Source organism: Macaca nemestrina, chromosome 14 (genome assembly GCF_043159975.1).
Source record: "Macaca nemestrina isolate mMacNem1 chromosome 14, mMacNem.hap1, whole genome shotgun sequence".
Taxonomy (NCBI): Eukaryota; Metazoa; Chordata; class Mammalia; order Primates; family Cercopithecidae; genus Macaca; species Macaca nemestrina.
In genome coordinates this window covers 39224517-39241189 of record NC_092138.1, presented here as the reverse complement: position 1 = coordinate 39241189, position 16673 = coordinate 39224517, and the positions used below count along the sequence as shown (strand labels likewise).

At 32.6% G+C, this 16673-nt stretch overlaps 1 protein-coding gene across 43 annotated transcripts in view; it reads left to right on the top strand.

Annotated features, from left to right (window-relative positions):
• Nucleotides 1-16673, top strand: part of LOC105489121 (protein tyrosine phosphatase receptor type D) — a 2338800-nt gene that overhangs the window by 1070461 nt on the left and 1251666 nt on the right. The window contains exon 1 of one of the 43 annotated variants that reach the window (XM_071078773.1): nt 6071-6086. The exons of the other annotated variants lie outside the window; for them this stretch is intronic. The gene's annotated coding sequence lies outside the window, so the exon portion shown is untranslated. Of the gene's footprint in view, nt 1-6070; nt 6087-16673 lie in introns of those variants that run through there. 43 annotated transcript variants of the gene reach the window in all.

The following is a 16673-nucleotide window of genomic DNA, read 5'->3' as shown; positions in this document are numbered from 1 at the left end:
CTTCCGCCTTTCTTCAACTTACTTAGTGTGAAGACAATGAGGATGAAAACCTTTATGATGATTCACTTTCGCTTAATAAATAGTAAATATATTTACTCTTATGATTTTCTGAATTACATTTTTTTCTCTGGCTTTATTTTAATAATATAATATATAATACATATAACATATAAAATATATATTAATTGACTATGTTATCAGTAAGGTTTCTGGTCAATAATAGGTTATTTATAGTTAAGTTCATGGGGAATCAAAAGTTGCACTAGGATTTTTGGCTTCCTGTGGGGCCCCCCACGTTGTTCAAGGGTCAACTGTACAGTCTAAGGCCATAAAAGGAGTAATTTAACACACAATAAATTTAAAAAGAAGCAAAGGTTCTATTTTAGTTTTGATATGCATAATTTCCAGAGGAAGACAGTCTTTTGAACTTTCAGGGGCATTTGTTAGTTTTGCATTTCTTAAATGTTAATATTTGCATTAAACAATTTTATCTCTTTTAAGGTAATTAGATATAATTTTCTTATATAATATAATGGGAAAGGTACTTATAGCTAATGTTTTCTGTAGTTTTATCTGTATATATAGGAACATAAGGAATAGGAACATATTTTGTGACCTACTTATATAAATGCCAAACATGGTTTCTTCTAGTACTAGATTTACACTATATTGAACTTGGCCCATTTCTAAAATAGAAAGCAAACAGGGAAGAAATCAGTTAAGATGCTTTCCATCCTATAATGATGCTGAATTTTAGTGGCAGAATATATGAAGTGTCATGTAATTATGTGCATGTGTGTATGTTTATGTGTGTATGTTTCCAGAGTTGATGAAACTGTAGTACAATAAAGACAAGTTGAGGGAATCACTCTACAGAGTTATTTATATTTGTCTAACTCTGTGAACACCAGCTTTCTCCCTTTTCCTAGTGATCTCAGTCAGTAATGTGTGATGTTGCTCAACAGGTGACTGGTCAATAATTAGGGGGAACATTCAGGTTTATATAGGTAAACAATGAAAAAACTGTGGCCATATATCTGCCCTAATAAAATATTTTATTAGAAAGTCTTCTAGAAGCATAAGAAATAATACCATACCTCAAATATTCTGCAAAAAAATGAACATATTCATAATACGGACATGTTGACAGTATTACAAGCACAGTCTTCTAAAGCTATGCTCAAAACTCTGAAATGTTTCACATTATGCACTTATGCCTTTAAACGAAACCTGCTTTTAGAACTGAGTCTAAATTTTCTAACATAGAATTATTTTCCTCTTTGCACGATAAAAATTCCAACCTATTTGACAAAATTATAGATATAAAATAACTTGTATAATATAGAATATGTAGACGTATAAGCAAGCAAATTAAAATCCACATTTTACAGATAGACTTTATTTCATTGAATAATTGAATATGCAGTTTTTCCTAGCTTGGAATGTAATGACTTTATTGACCTATGATTATACCTTGACATTGTGTACGTTATGGGGCAAATTCCATTAAATCTAAGTTTCCTGCGTAGTTAAGAAGTGTTGACGTTTCCTCAGCAATTCTTTTTATCTCTATTTCTCAGTATCCGTGTAGAGATTCTTATTCATTTGAAGACGCTAGAGTTGAATTCTAATGAGTCAAGCCTCAAATGCTCATTTCATGGGTAATTTCTTCAGGTGCCAAACAACGACCAATATTTTCAGGTACCAGAGGAGTGAATGTGACTGTTCATTTTCTCTTGGGTGGTGCCAGAATACATTTCTTTCAAGATATTTAGCCCTATAGTATTTGCTTGACGTGGACGCCCCCTCCCCTGAACCATGTCAACATTTTTTTCTAAACAGCTACCAGTGTAACCTAAAAACAAGAGTAGGATCAAAGAAAAAAATTTAAAACAGGATCGTTTGTCACAGTGTGCACTAGTAAATAAATACTGCAGTCTTCATAATATTGAGGCAGAAGAATATATTAGTCTCTATCTATTAGTCAGACATTCACCCATAAAATGCTCAAATCTCATTCGAATGGACATTCTCTGGTGTGCAGTGTGTAAGAGGCCACATCCTTATTGGCACAACATTGAAGATAAATTACTTGGTAGCGTTTTCTGTATTTCATACACCCACATGAACCACAGTGATTGAGTCTGCAATTAATATTTTTGGATTCTTGCCCACATATCCCATGAAATACTGTCATATGAAAGCGTAAAAGGTGAAGTTTCAATCTAACTTTTCTAGCCCATCCATAATAAAATGTTCATAAATGGCATCAATTCTCAGATGTCATGTTCCCACCATTGTCTAACTCATTGCCTTTAAAATACCCAGAATCTGTAGCAAGCAGTGCTCATATATGTAAGCTTTGTTGTCAGAGGACATATGCTTGGGGCTGTCAACTTTCCTCCTTCACTCCAGTAGGGCCCAGTAATCAGCAATTAAGTAACTGATATGTGAGAATGTGTAAGCATTATTTTTTTAATCTAAATGTGATTAATGAACTTTGAAACACATTAAATTCCTTTGCTTCATTTGTCTAACAATTTCCAAGTACAAACCTTAATATTTTCTTCCTACCTGAATAGCCTGGTAGGAAGTCCCTTATTGTCAACAATATAGTCAAGCATATTTGTATTTACTTGGTAGTAAAGAAAAAATTTATGCTTTCTTTACTAACGTTATTAATTCAGTAAGTAAAGAGTATCCATACTGTCATTTAGAAACACCAAAACACTGTAGAAAGAGCATGATCTTTGGAATACCAACATGGAAAAAATATCCGAGTTTTTCTGCCTTCTGCTTACGGAGCTTGGGCAATTGTCTTAATTATTTGAGTTTCAGTATCCTCATTTGTTAAATGGGAATTATGCCATTTGTTGTTACCTTGAAGGATATTTCTGGAGATTAAGTGACTTGGTTTGTGCAATGTTGGCAGAAATGCTGCTTAATAAGTGTTGGCAATGAATATTATTAATAAGAAATTAGAAAAAAACGGAATCATTCATTCAATAAATATTAAATGTTTTCTATGTGTAAAGCCATATAACAATTTCTCAAACATATTTATAGGGGTGAAATTTTAGTCCATTTTCTGTCAATCAGTTGCTTTCACAATATCAAAGGAAATCTTGATAGGAGCAGGGGACTGCAGTAAGCTACATTACAAACTATCTTCCCAGACATTAGATGTATTGGCGCGCTTTGCTGCCTTTGCCTCCATATTTAATAAAAAATAAATTGAATAAATTATTATACTACCACAATGTAAATATGGTTCCTGTGTCCATAATTTCTTTCATTTTTTGAAATGGAAGAAGACAGCCCACTTAAATTAGCTTTTGAAATCTGACCAAATGCTCCAGATGTTCTAGCACTGTCAGTAGAGCTTGTCTGTGATCCATGTCAGAACTGCAGCTGTCAACACGAAAGCACACCTGCCACTGGTTTACTGTCAGCAAATGACTTTTCAATTGTATTAGGAAATGAAGCAAAGTGTTGAATGAAGCATTCACCTTTGAAAAACACCCATGTCACAATGTGATTTTGCTCCAGAAAAATGCAGAAATCTCTAAAGTCTTCCCAGGCACTAACCTTGAACCCAGGAATCTGTAGTCTTCTTGAGCACTAACATTGAACCCAAGAAGGAATGTCTGAAAAACAGTAGATAAATCTCAGAGTATTCTTAGGTCGTTAGACAGAAGAAGTTTGCTATAGGCTTACTACAGAGAAGCAAGTATTTGCATATAAAAGAAGTCCCACTAAAAAATGGCACAATTCATTTCATAAGCTGAAGTAACTTATACAGAACTAAATTTAGGAAGTTAAAATTACTGAATAGTCAATACTTTTCAAGATTTGGTTGAAAAGTTCATCGTTTGGAGTAACAAAATTTTAGAGGTTTGAGGGTTTTACTAATGTCTCAAAATATGACTATGTATAGAAAATGGCATTTGACTGCGAAATTATTCAACAAAAGCAAAAACAATGACTTTAAAACCACTTCCTTATTCTTGAATACTCTTTATGTACTGTTTTCCTTCTGTTTTGTTAAGAGATGGCATGGAATAATGGAAATGGCGTGGATTTTTGAATCATACTGGGTCAATCAATTCACCTCTCTGAGCCTTTGTTTCTGTATTGGTAAAGTGAGATACTAATACCTGTCTTAACTGAGGAGTAAATGAAATTCTGAATATTGGCTATTCTGAAAGTGCGAGGAGATTCTGACACCTAAAACGCCCTTTGGGTGATGGTGATAAAGAGTTGGGCTTATATGTCTTTGGATTTTTGCTTATGAGTTGCTTCTTTTGCCTCATGGCTTCAGTTTACTTCCTAATTTTTTTTTTTTTTCTCACTTCTATATCAACCAACTCTGACTTTTTTCTGCATGTCTTGAATTCAAACTTACTGAGAGATGATCTCATTGTTCCACATTTTCCTTTTGGGGAGCATCTTACAATGTCCTAAATTACAGTCCACTAGCAGATACATAAATTGGTTTATGCAGTGTCCCTTAATTTGGTCCAATCTGGTAGGACTTAGTTGGTGGGGTTCTGTGATCAGCTTTTTATCCCAGGCTATATGCGGTAGGACTGGCATGTACTAATTCACCATTAAAATGGAAAGTCCAGTGGAATTTAAGAAGGCTTAATGAAAGAAGGACAAAGGATGTATTGAGAACCATATAGGAGCCAAACATGAATGTAGTATCTTTAGCCTGCACTCTGGAAGATTAAATCCAGTTTTTTGCAAACCTGTTTCAGAATTCCAGTAGCTAGATACAGAGTGAATTTTAATACATATATATGAAAATATGTATGTATATTTTCTATTACAATTTCACTATGTGTTATATATAGAATGAATAAAAGACTTCTATTGATGGAAAATTAAATATAATCAATGTTGCCTAGTACTACCACTGGAAAGCTAGAATATTCCAATAGATAACTGGAATTATTCACCTTTAGGGAATAATTAGAGACCTTTGATTTAAATACTGTATTTCTTAAGGTTGTAAGGTTTTGATCTCCATTTGTCAGCTTTATAAGATTTTTCAGTTAAGCATTTACTGATCCTTCTCAGGTAAATTTATGAAGTTTATTTAACGTCAGGTTGATTATCACTATAAATGAGCCCCTCCATCCTACTCCAGCTCCTTGAAACTTTCATATACGGGTTTTAGGGTGAACATAAGTTCTTATTTTTCAAGGATATACATTGAATTATAAATTGAATGTAACAATTGGGTCATATAGTATTTACATGATTAAATTTGCATGATAAATTTTCAGACCATTTTTCAGATAACTGTAGGAACTTATATTCCCACTAGCAATGCATGAGTGATACAGTTTTGCTACTTTCTTGCCAACATTTGCTGATGTCATTAATTTTTATTTTAGCCATTTTTAATATATAGTGATATGTTCTTGTGGTTTTAATTTACATTGATGTCTAATGATATTGAGCATCTTTTCATGTACTTATATACTCTCTCTATATCCTCTTTAGTAAAATGTCTGTTCATGCCTTTTGCTCATGTGCTATTTTTTTATTGTTAAATTTTGAGAGTTCTTTATTTTTTATACTACCTTTTGCCAGATAAATGTTTTGCAACTAGTTTATCCCAGGAAGTAGCTTATCTTTATATTCTTTTCATGTGGGGTTTTACAGAGCAAAAGTTCTTATTTTTATGAACTTTGTGTTAGGGCTTTCCAGATCAACAGAACCAACAGAATACATTGGGATATTAATATTATATAATATTATACATATACTATATTATACATAATACTATACATAATATATTGTCCTATATATTATACCATATGTAGTATATAATGCATAATATAGTATATATAATGCTATACATAATATATAAATATATAATTTTATATATAAAATTATACATAACACATATATATATAGAGAGAGAACTATATATATATAAATATATATATATATGAGAAATACATACAGTTCTTTCCATAGAGATTGGGAGAGAGATTTTAAGAAACTGACTTATGTGATTGCAGGAGTTGGCAAGTCTGAAATCTGTAGGGAAAGCTGGCAGGATGGAGATTCAGGTAAGAGATGATGTTGCAGTCTAAAGTCTGAAACTTAGGCAGAATTTCTATGCTACAGTAGAGGCAGAATTTCTTCTTTGGTAAACCTAACTCTTTTCTCTTAAGGCCCTCAGCTGATAAGATCAATTCCATTCATGTTATGGAGGGTAATCTGTTTTATTCAAGGTATCATTTAAATGTTAATCACATCTTAAAAATACATTCACAACAACATTTAATTTGGGGTTCAACCAAACAACTGGTCACTAGTCTAACCAATTTGGCACTAAAAATTAGTCCAATTATCTATTGGGCAGAAAGCCCAATTTATTTATTTTTACATTTATCCATCATGCTTCTGATGTCAAGTCTAAGAAATCTTTGCATAGCCCTAGATCACAAGATATTCTGTGTGTTTCATTTACTTTCCTAAAAAATTTGTATTTTGTGTTTTATATTTAAGTCTCTTCTCCATTTTGAGAGATTTTATGTAAGGTATGAGGTTTAAGTTGAGGCTCATTTTTTGGTCTATATATGTTCAATTGTTCCATCATCATTTGTTGAGTCATTTTTCCATTGAATTGCTTTTACCTCCTTGTCAAAAATCAGTGGAGCATGTGTGTAAGACAATTTTGTATAAGTGTTTTTGTGACATGTTTTTACTTTTCTTTGGTAAATAACAAGGCATGGAATTGCTGGGCCATAGTGACTGTTTAAGTTTAATACATCTTCACCAGCAGTTAATGAGATCAGTCTTGTTGACTATTTATTTTGGTAGAGATGTTGTGGCATCTTAAGGTGGTTTCAGTTTGCATCTTCCTGATAACTAATGCTGTTGAACACTTTTCTATGAGTTTATTGGCTATTTGGATAGTTTCATTTTATTTTATTTTTTTATTTTTATTTTATTTTTTTATTTTTTTATTTTATTACTATACTTTGAGTTCTAGGGTACATGTGCATAACGTGCAGATTTGTTACATATGTATACTTGTGCCATGTTGGTGTGCTGCAACCATCAACTCGTCAGCACCCATCAACTCATCATTTACAACAGGTATAACTATAGTTTCATTTTAAAGTGTCTATTCAGACATTTTACCCATTTAAAAATTGGATTGTCTTTTGATTAGTTTTAGGAGTTCTTTATATATTCTGGAAACAAGTCCTTTGTCATGTATGTCTGTGTGTGTAATATATACATTATACACATATATAATATATGTATAATTTTCTCCTAACCTGTGACTGCTTATTTTTTAACAATGTCTTTTGATAAGATGCATTTTAAAAAATGATTAAACCCAACCAAGTTTTGAGCTTTTTTTCTTTTATAAGTTTGTGCTTCCTATGTCTTATCTAAGAAATCTTGCCAACTTCAAGATTACAAAGATAGTTGCCTATGCTTTCCTCTTGAAAACAGGTATATTCTGAAATTGTTTGGATAGTATCATAAAAGTAACAGTTATGTTGTTTGAGAAGATTGGTCAAATCTTTTGTGACTAAATTGATTTTCCTGTCAATTATTGAGAGCAAGAGTGAAAAATAACTGAATATAATGGTAAAATGTTCTATTTCTTCCTTTTGTATTGTCAATCTTCGCTTCATTTATTTTTGAAGTTTTCTTATTAAGGGGTATACATTTAGTTTTTCTATGTCTACTTGCCGAATTTATCATTTCATTATTATAAAATATCCTCCTTTATCTCTGGTAGTATTCGTTGTCTTAAAGTCAACTGTGTCTAATACGGCATTCCATCTTTCTTATGATCAGTGCTTATAATACATAATTTTTATCATACCTTTGCTTTTAACTACTTTGTGTCTTTACATTAAAAGTGTATCTCTTCGAGACCAGCCTTGCCAGCATGGTGAAACCCCATCTGTACTAAAAATACAAAACTTAGTCAGGCATGATGGCTGACGCCTGTAGCCCTAGCTACTCAGGAGGCTGAGGCAGGAGAATCACTGGAACCCAGGAGGCGGAGGTTACAGTGAGCCAAGATCATGCCACTGCACTCCAGCCTAAATGACAAAGTGAGACGTCATCTAAGAAAAAAGTGTCACATATACATAGCAAATAATTGAATCAAGCTCTGTCATACACTCTGACACTCTTTGCCCATTAATTGAATGATTAGCTTACGTGGTTAGTCTCTTTTCTCTATTTAATGCAACTGTGAATAAATTTGGGTTTAGGTCTATATTCTTGCTATTTATTTTCTATTAGCCCCATCTATTATTGATCATTTCCAGCTTTCTTCTTCCTTCACTTGGAATGAATTTTCTATCTAGTATCATTTTCATTCAACTTGAAGAATTTTCTTTATCATACTTTGAAGTACATATCTGCTGATGACAAATTGTATTACATTGCTCAGCAAATACCTTTATTTCAACTTCATTTTAGCTAAATAAAAAATATTGGACAGCAGTGTTTTTCTTTATACTTTCAACTCTTGAAAGATTTTGTTTCATTGTCCTCTGTCTTGCATTTTTTTGTGAGAAAAGTCAAAAAATTCCTATCATTGTTCTCTTTGATGTAATAAGCCTTTATTTCTTGAGCTTCTTTCACATTTTTCTCATCTTTCATTTTTAGCAATTTGCTTATTATATGCCTTGGGCTTTTTCCTGGTGTATGTGTGTGTGTATGTGTATGTGTGTGTATTTGTGTTTATCTGAGGTTTCTTAGATTTTTGGTTTTATAGCTCCTATCAAATTGGGAAAACAATTGGAAAACTTTGGAAAATAACCTTGAAATATTTTTTCTTTTGGATTGTCAGAAGGGCTAAATATCCTGATGTACAAAGTATGGTTGTCATGCAGATATCCTATGGCATGTCATTACAAGACTAAAACAACTATGTCCTATTCAGCCCTTGCTATGAGTGCCAGTCACTGAATCACACACTCTACATGTATTTAGTCCTCAAACAGTCTAAAGTAGACCCGCTTATTATCGATGTTTTACAAGTGAGCATTCTGAGATTTCGACAGGCTAGGCAGCTTGATTGCTAATTAAGTCCTGGCTGTGAGAACCAAACAAAAATTTCACTGAAGCTGTATTTTGAATGGCAACCTAAATAAAAAGAGAGAGAGACTCTCCAAAAGAAAAAGATGTTTATTTGGAAATAGAGCATTTCAAGGGGAGTATGCGCACTGTAGTAAGTTCTGCATATTCAGGGAGATAAAGGAACACAAAGGTTTGTAAGGAAAAATGAGGATGACTACGTAATTGTTCCGAAATAATTGTTATTGGCTACAAAATCAATAGCAAGGGTGACACCAGTCCAATTTAGACAGGGTTTCCTTGTAGAAGTATTTTTGTGTAAGTTTAGTTTGGCCTTTGTGCAAGTATATGGTTTCTGTGGTGTCTTTGTGATAGCTGTTGTTACCAAGCATACAAGCACGAGAACCCTCTCTTCATAGTCTTTCCCTGCTCTATTAGTCAGGTTTTATTTTTTATTTTTATTTTTTGTCTTTTTTTTTTTTTAACATTAGCAACTCCATTTTGATTTGGAGAACTTTCACACAAGTCTTTAACTCACTGCCTATATAATAGGGTTCCATTATTTACCTGGTACTTTTAATGCTCTTTTAGTGAGGAACACTGTTTTATGATTACTCCACTATATTACGATCATAAATTATATGAATCTCAAGATTTTTAATTTTTCATTACAGATTAAATAATGTAATGCATATAAAGCACAGCACAATATTTAGTACTTAGTATACCATTTAACATATTATAAGTAGTCAATAAGTTAGTAATTATTATTACTATAAACACAGAATCTCCTGGTATAAAAGGAACACTTTTAAATTTGTGCGTTGCTGCCAGAATTTTAAATATAAAAAAGATAATTTATATAACATAAAGGTAGTAGTAATTGTCAGTGGAATATGGGCACTACTAGAGAGGTAAATAAATAATACGAAAAATTAATATAAGATAAATATAGAGAAAACAACAAAGATTTTATTCAAAGTCACCTAAGGAGGAAAAATTGTAAAATGGCATTAACTAGAAAAACTGAAACGTGAATAAAGAAGATAAAATAGTAGAAATACATGAGAATGTACAAAAAAGAAACATCTGGTATTTAGTTTTGCTATAAAAATTGAGTAAGTTCTAGCTTATGCAATAAGACAAGAAAATGAAATAAAGGGTATATAGATTGAGAAGAAAGCAACACAACTATTTTTTTTTCTCAGATAACATGATCTTCTACGTAAAAAATCCAAAAAAATCAACAAAAACTTTTGAAACTAATAATGGATTATAGCAGGGCTGCAGGATCTAAGATTAATGCACAAAACTCAATCAAAACAAACAAAATTTCACTGAAACTATATATTCAGTGAAAAAAAATGTGTATATTTCTATATACCAGAAATAAACAAGTGGAAATTGAGATTAAAAACACAATACCATGTATATTGGCAACCAGAAGAATGAAATACTTGGATGTAAGTCTAACAAAATGTGTACAAGATCTATATGAGAAACTGAAAAACTCTGATAGAATAAAAGTTTTAAAAGTGGGGAGATATTCCACACTTATAAATAGGAAGACTCAATATATTCAAGTTGTTACTTTTTTCTAAATTTGATCTATAGACTCAATGCAATCCCAGTCAAATCTCATCAAGTTATTTTGTAGATATCAATAAACTAATTCTAAAGTTTATATGGACAGTAGAAGACACAGAATAGCCAATAATGAACAAAGTTGGAGGACTGACATTAGCAAATTTCAAGATATACAGTACACCTATAGTAATCAAGACAGTGTGATACTGGTGAAAGAACAGACGTGCAGATCAGTGTAACAGAATAAAGAAATCAGGAATAGAACAATGAGTAGTTGCCAAAAAGAGTTAAAAGTTTAAGTCCACACAAAAACCCTGTACACAGATATTTAAAATAGCTTTATTCATAATTGTTTAAATTTGAAAGAAATTAAGACGTCCTTTAATAGGCGAGTGGATAAATTGTGGTACATCTAAACAATAGAATGTTAAAAACATGGAGGAATCTTAAATGCGTATTACTATGTGAGAAAAGCCAATCTGAAAAGGCTACATATTGTATGATTCCAACTATATGACATTCTAGAAAAGACAAAACTGTGGCGACATTAAAAATATCAGTAGTTGTCAGGGGTTGGAGAAAGGGAGGGATGAATAGGCACAGCACAGAGAATTTTTAGCACAGTGGAACTATGCTGTATGATGCTACAATGGCAAGTGTGTGTCACTATACATTTGTCTAAACCCATGGAATGACTTTGAACTCATGCATAGAGTGAACCCTAAGGTAAACATAGGACTCTGGGTGTTAATGATGTTAACATAGGTTCATTAGGCCGGGCACGGTGGCTCAAGCCTGTAATCCCAGCACTTTGGGAGGCCAAGACGGGCGGATCATGAGGTCAGGAGATCGAGACCAGCCTGGCTAACACGGTGAAACCCTGTCTCTACTAAAAATACAAAAAACTAGCCGGGCGAGGTGGCGGGCGCCTGTAGTCCCAGCTATTTGGGAGGCTGAGGCAAGAGAATGGCGTAAACCTGGGAGGCAGAGCTTGTAGTGAGCTGAGATCCGGCCACTGCACTCCAGCCTGGGTGACAGAGCGAGACTCTGTCTCAAAAAAACAAACAAACAAACAAACAAAAAACATAGGTTCATTAATTTTAACAAGTGTACTATTTTTGTGGGGGATGTTGATAACAGGGGGACCTTATCCATGTGTGGGACAAGAAATATATTTGAAATTTCTATACCTTCCTGTCAATTTTGCTATGAATCTAAAACTCTGCTAAAATATTTAAAAAATGACAAACAACAACAACATGAGATTTAGATTAGCTTAAACCTCCAAACATATTCAGGTATAGTCAGAAACCTATTCCAATTAGAAATGTGGGCTATGGGCTAGAATTTGCTCAGAGTTCCTAATTTTAATTCACTATTATAGTTAAACTATAATAAAACTATGAAGCAGAATACCAAATCTAAAACAAAAGTATAAAATAAAATTGTTATAATAAAATACATAAAGCTTAGTCCTATTAGTGTTGCCTCAAAATGTCTATTTTTTTAATGATTCAAAGAAAAATTTGTGTTCCTAGAAAAATGGCCATATGACTTTAATTTGTATGAAAGCAAAAAGTGCATATAGATATTAAAATATTTTTGGTTAAAATGTTTTTAAAAGTAAGGCGACTGATGTTCTTTGTGGTTTAGAATACATTTGAAGACACATTCAAGACATGTTCTCAAACTGCTTTTAACATCATTGGATTAAGTATATAGGCCCTCAAGAGAGATTATTTTGAAATAAATATATCTTAAATATAAACCTTAAAAATTTAAGAAATTTGTATCATGTATATCACAATGAAGTCGGACTTAAAATATTTATGCAAAATAATTATTTTGGAAACCTTCATTGATTAAATGATATTTTCTGATAAGGAAACCTAAAAATAAGCTTTTAATCCAATTAATTAAAATGTCACAGAAATTAATATTATAAATGGTTAATACTTATTTTTCACATTTGGTTCTTATAATACAATTTTTAGGGAGAAATGGTTAAATCTACAGATACAAATAAAAGTACTGTTTTATAGAAAATAGTTTGGTATTAAACAGGCTTCCTAATGCTCACTATTTATCCTTAAGCTTAATTCAAACCAAGGTTATTTTGAAGTATATCACAGAGATATGGGCAGTAGCTTAGATGCATTTTCTACAGTAGAAGAGATTAAGTCTGGTTTTATGAATTTGGAATAGCTTACAAAATTGAAGGTAGAGGGATTCTAATCTGACAGTTACCTGATAAAATTTGGACTCAAAGCAAAATTTGTATTAAAAGTTCTGGAAAATGGTAGCTTCTACTATATATTTAATAAACACAAATGGTTTTAACAATAGTTAAGCACATATTGTTTTGATTTCACTAAAGCAATTATTTTCATCTTTTAAGTTAATGTTTTAGAAAAATCAAGTGTGCAACACTGTAGTACAGACTAGATTACAAAGTAGCCTAGAACCAAAGTTCATTTATTCTCTGATTCTCTGATTTATTGTTTGTTTCCAGTAATAATCAAGGTGATGGCCTTGATCCTAGGCTAATCTGTTACATAAAATGGGCTCTGGGATTTGCAAAGTTATCAGAAAGTTATTTGTATCTGCATTATCCATCACAAAGAAATCTATCATTAAATTTACCCTATCTTGGAAAACTAAGTAAATCTTTCGTCAATTAAAATTTTGAAATTTACCTAATCTTCGTTATAATTTACATAAAATAAAAACAATGATATTAAGTGATATATGATATTGATATAATGTTAAGCCCAGGGAATTTAGCAATTGTTTATACCCTTGGAATTACCAATGAGGCAAATTATAGAACATGTGCATCATTCTGGAAAGTAGCCTTGTGCGAATTTCTAATCAATTCTACAACTCTAACATCCACCAGTGGCAACATTTTCTGAATAGCATCCCCATGATTAGTTATGCCTATTCTTAAAACTCATGTAAATGGAATCTTAAAATATGCATTCTTTCATGTATGTTTTCTTTTGCTCAACACAATGTTTTTGAGTTTCATTAATGTTGTTTTATTAGTAGTCTCATTTCTTTTTATAACTAAGTGGTATTTCGTTGTATGAATATACCACAATTTGTTTGTTTCCCTGTAGATGAGCACTTGCATTGTTTTCAGTTGGTATGATTATTCTCATACAAGACTTTTGTGGACATACGTTTTCATGTGTATCGTGTAAATATCTGTTAGAGAATCATTGGAATTGCTAGAAAACGCTGAGTAGGGTTATGTTTAGCTTTATAAGGAAGTGCCAAGCAGTTCTCTGAAATAATTACTCAATTTCATACTCCTGCAGCACAAATGCCTTAGAATTTTGTAAGAGTTCCAGTCGCCCCTCATTGTTGTTAACACTAGGAATTGTATTGTTGATGTTAGGCATTTTAGTAAACTGAAATGTCATCTCATTGTGGTTTAATCTGCATCTCTCTAATGACTAATTATGTTGAGTACCTTTTTCATTTGATTGGTGGCCATTCATATATCTCTTTTAGGATGTGCCTATTCTTTTTTTCCCAAATTTAATTGGGTCATTTGTGTTTATATTATTGATTTGTCGAGTTCTTTATATATTTTGTATATAAGTACTATGTCAGATATAAATATTGCCGATATTTTTTTCCCAGTCTGTAGCTTGACTTGCTTATTCACCTTTTTAATGACATCTCTTGATGATTTGGCATTGTTAATTTTGATGAAATTCAATATAACGTTTTTATTGTTAGTGTTTTGTATATAAAGGTAAAAATTATTGTGTCCTGTATAAGAAATATTGGACTCCTTTGAAACTTGAAGATATTATCCTATGTATTCTTAATTTTTCATACAGGTCCATGATCTTTTTTAGCATGAAGTGAGACAGGAATCAATGTTTATTTTGTAAGATACCTGTTTGTCACCTAAATTACCCAATTTACTGGCATAAAGTTGCTCAAGATATTCTCTGATTGTTCGTATTGCGATAATCTTTCTTCCCTGATAGCAGTAGATTATGTTCTTCCCTTTTTTCTTTTTTTCTCTCAGTATCTCCTTTTTCTTGATTAGAGTAACTCAGGGTTTGTCATTTTTCTTGATCTTTTCAAAGAACCAATTTTTGACTTTAATTTTTTCTACTCCTTTGTCTCTTTTCTATTTTGCTGACCTCTCCTCTTATCTTGAATATTGCCTTATTCTAGGTTTACTTTACTCTTACTATTCTAACTTCTTGCTCTAGAATCTTGGGTCATTTTCTTAGACTTTTCTTATTTTAGATACCTCTCTTCCCCACCCAACCTTCACTAGTTACTCAGTGAAAGTCCAAAATACATCATAGTTATACTTCACCATTCCTGCCCTGCTTCTGCTCTTCAGCCAGACCACTGACTTACACTGAAAATATTCTCTGCGTGCCTCAGTGGAAACGTTCTTAGCTCTTCTATTCTGTCCTAGCCATCACCATACCACTTTATGCACTTCGTAAATGCCTTTGGGGAAATATTTGTGGCTAGATTCATCCTTGTTCTATAGCTAAGCCTCCTTGTGATTCTAATTAATCATGCATGTCATATGTATAATTAGAAGTTGGTTAAAGGTTAAACTGGTATACCAGATTAGATATCTATGAAACAAGTGGCTTAAACATTTGCATTAATCAGTTTCTGGTTGTTCAGGAATTTCTGCTCTACATGATATTTGTTGAGATCTCTCATATGGTTGTAGCTTGGCTGGGCTGGAAGTTCCAAGATGGCATCTCTCCTATTTCTGGGACCTTCATGTTCTTCCCCATGTGACCTCTATATTCACATGGCATTTCTTCTTCCAGAGCCCCTCCATATGACCTCTCAATCTAGCAGTATAACCTCAATTTCCTTATATCATGGCAACTGAAGTCCTACAGGGAGTGTTCCAAAAAGATAAGCCCTAATTTAAAAGTGCTTTTCAAGGCTCTACTTATATAACACTTCTAACTTTGCCTTGACCAAAGTTCAAGGAACTTCCTAGCCTAGGAAAGTTGGTTCATAGTGAGCCACCATAGTAATTTTTCCTTATTCCTTGAGGTCTACAGTGTATTTCTCCTCTTCCTGTCACTCAGCAAGGGATAAAAGTAACTACAGATATAGTTGCTTCTAGAAAGAGGTATTTGTTTTCTCTTTAGTGTTTTTCAGTTTTTTTTTAATATCTTCAGCTATCTGATAAGTTAAAAATAAAAAGGAAATCTACAGTTTTGTAGCTCATCTATTGTTCTTAGTATTAGGATAGGAACAAAAATTTACAGCAACATTTTGCATCCCAGCGGTAAGTGGAACCAATCTCACTACTTATATTTCATACTTCCTCACCTATGCTTAATACTTCAGGGCCCATAACTTTTCCCTTTAAACTAAGTAGATGATTTCATTTACTGGTGGCACAGAGAAAATAGAAACCAAAAGAGGAGATTTTACCTCAACTTCCTGTCACCAAATCTACAAATGCAGTAATATAACCTAATATTAATAAACTAATGAAACATATTTTTTAACCACAGGATTTTTAAAAATAATCCATCTGGAAGTCTCCTCTTTCAGGTCCCACTTTATGTGTGCTATTGCCACTTCTTTTCCCAACTTCTGTCAAAATATCCCTTGTTCTGGATAGTCTCTGGCTCTTTCAACCTGTGCTAGGTAGCATTTTTGGTACTCCTATTTCACTCAGTGCTTTCTCCATCATAGACATTACCACTGTCCATTGTACATCACTGTAATCTGTCTGTAAAGATGGCTACTGTCTGTAACCATCCCACCTTATATCTCTCATGCACACACATACTACACCATGATCTCCATGAGGTAGAAATCATGTCTCTTTACCTCAGTTCTATCCCCAGCACAAAGTATAGTATCCTACACTCAGTGTTTACACAGTAAAAGTATGTTAAATGAATGACTGCGTGAGTAACATCTCTCATTTGATCCTGTTATACCAGCATGTTGCAAAGCCCTGGGTGGCAGATACTAGCCAAGTGATG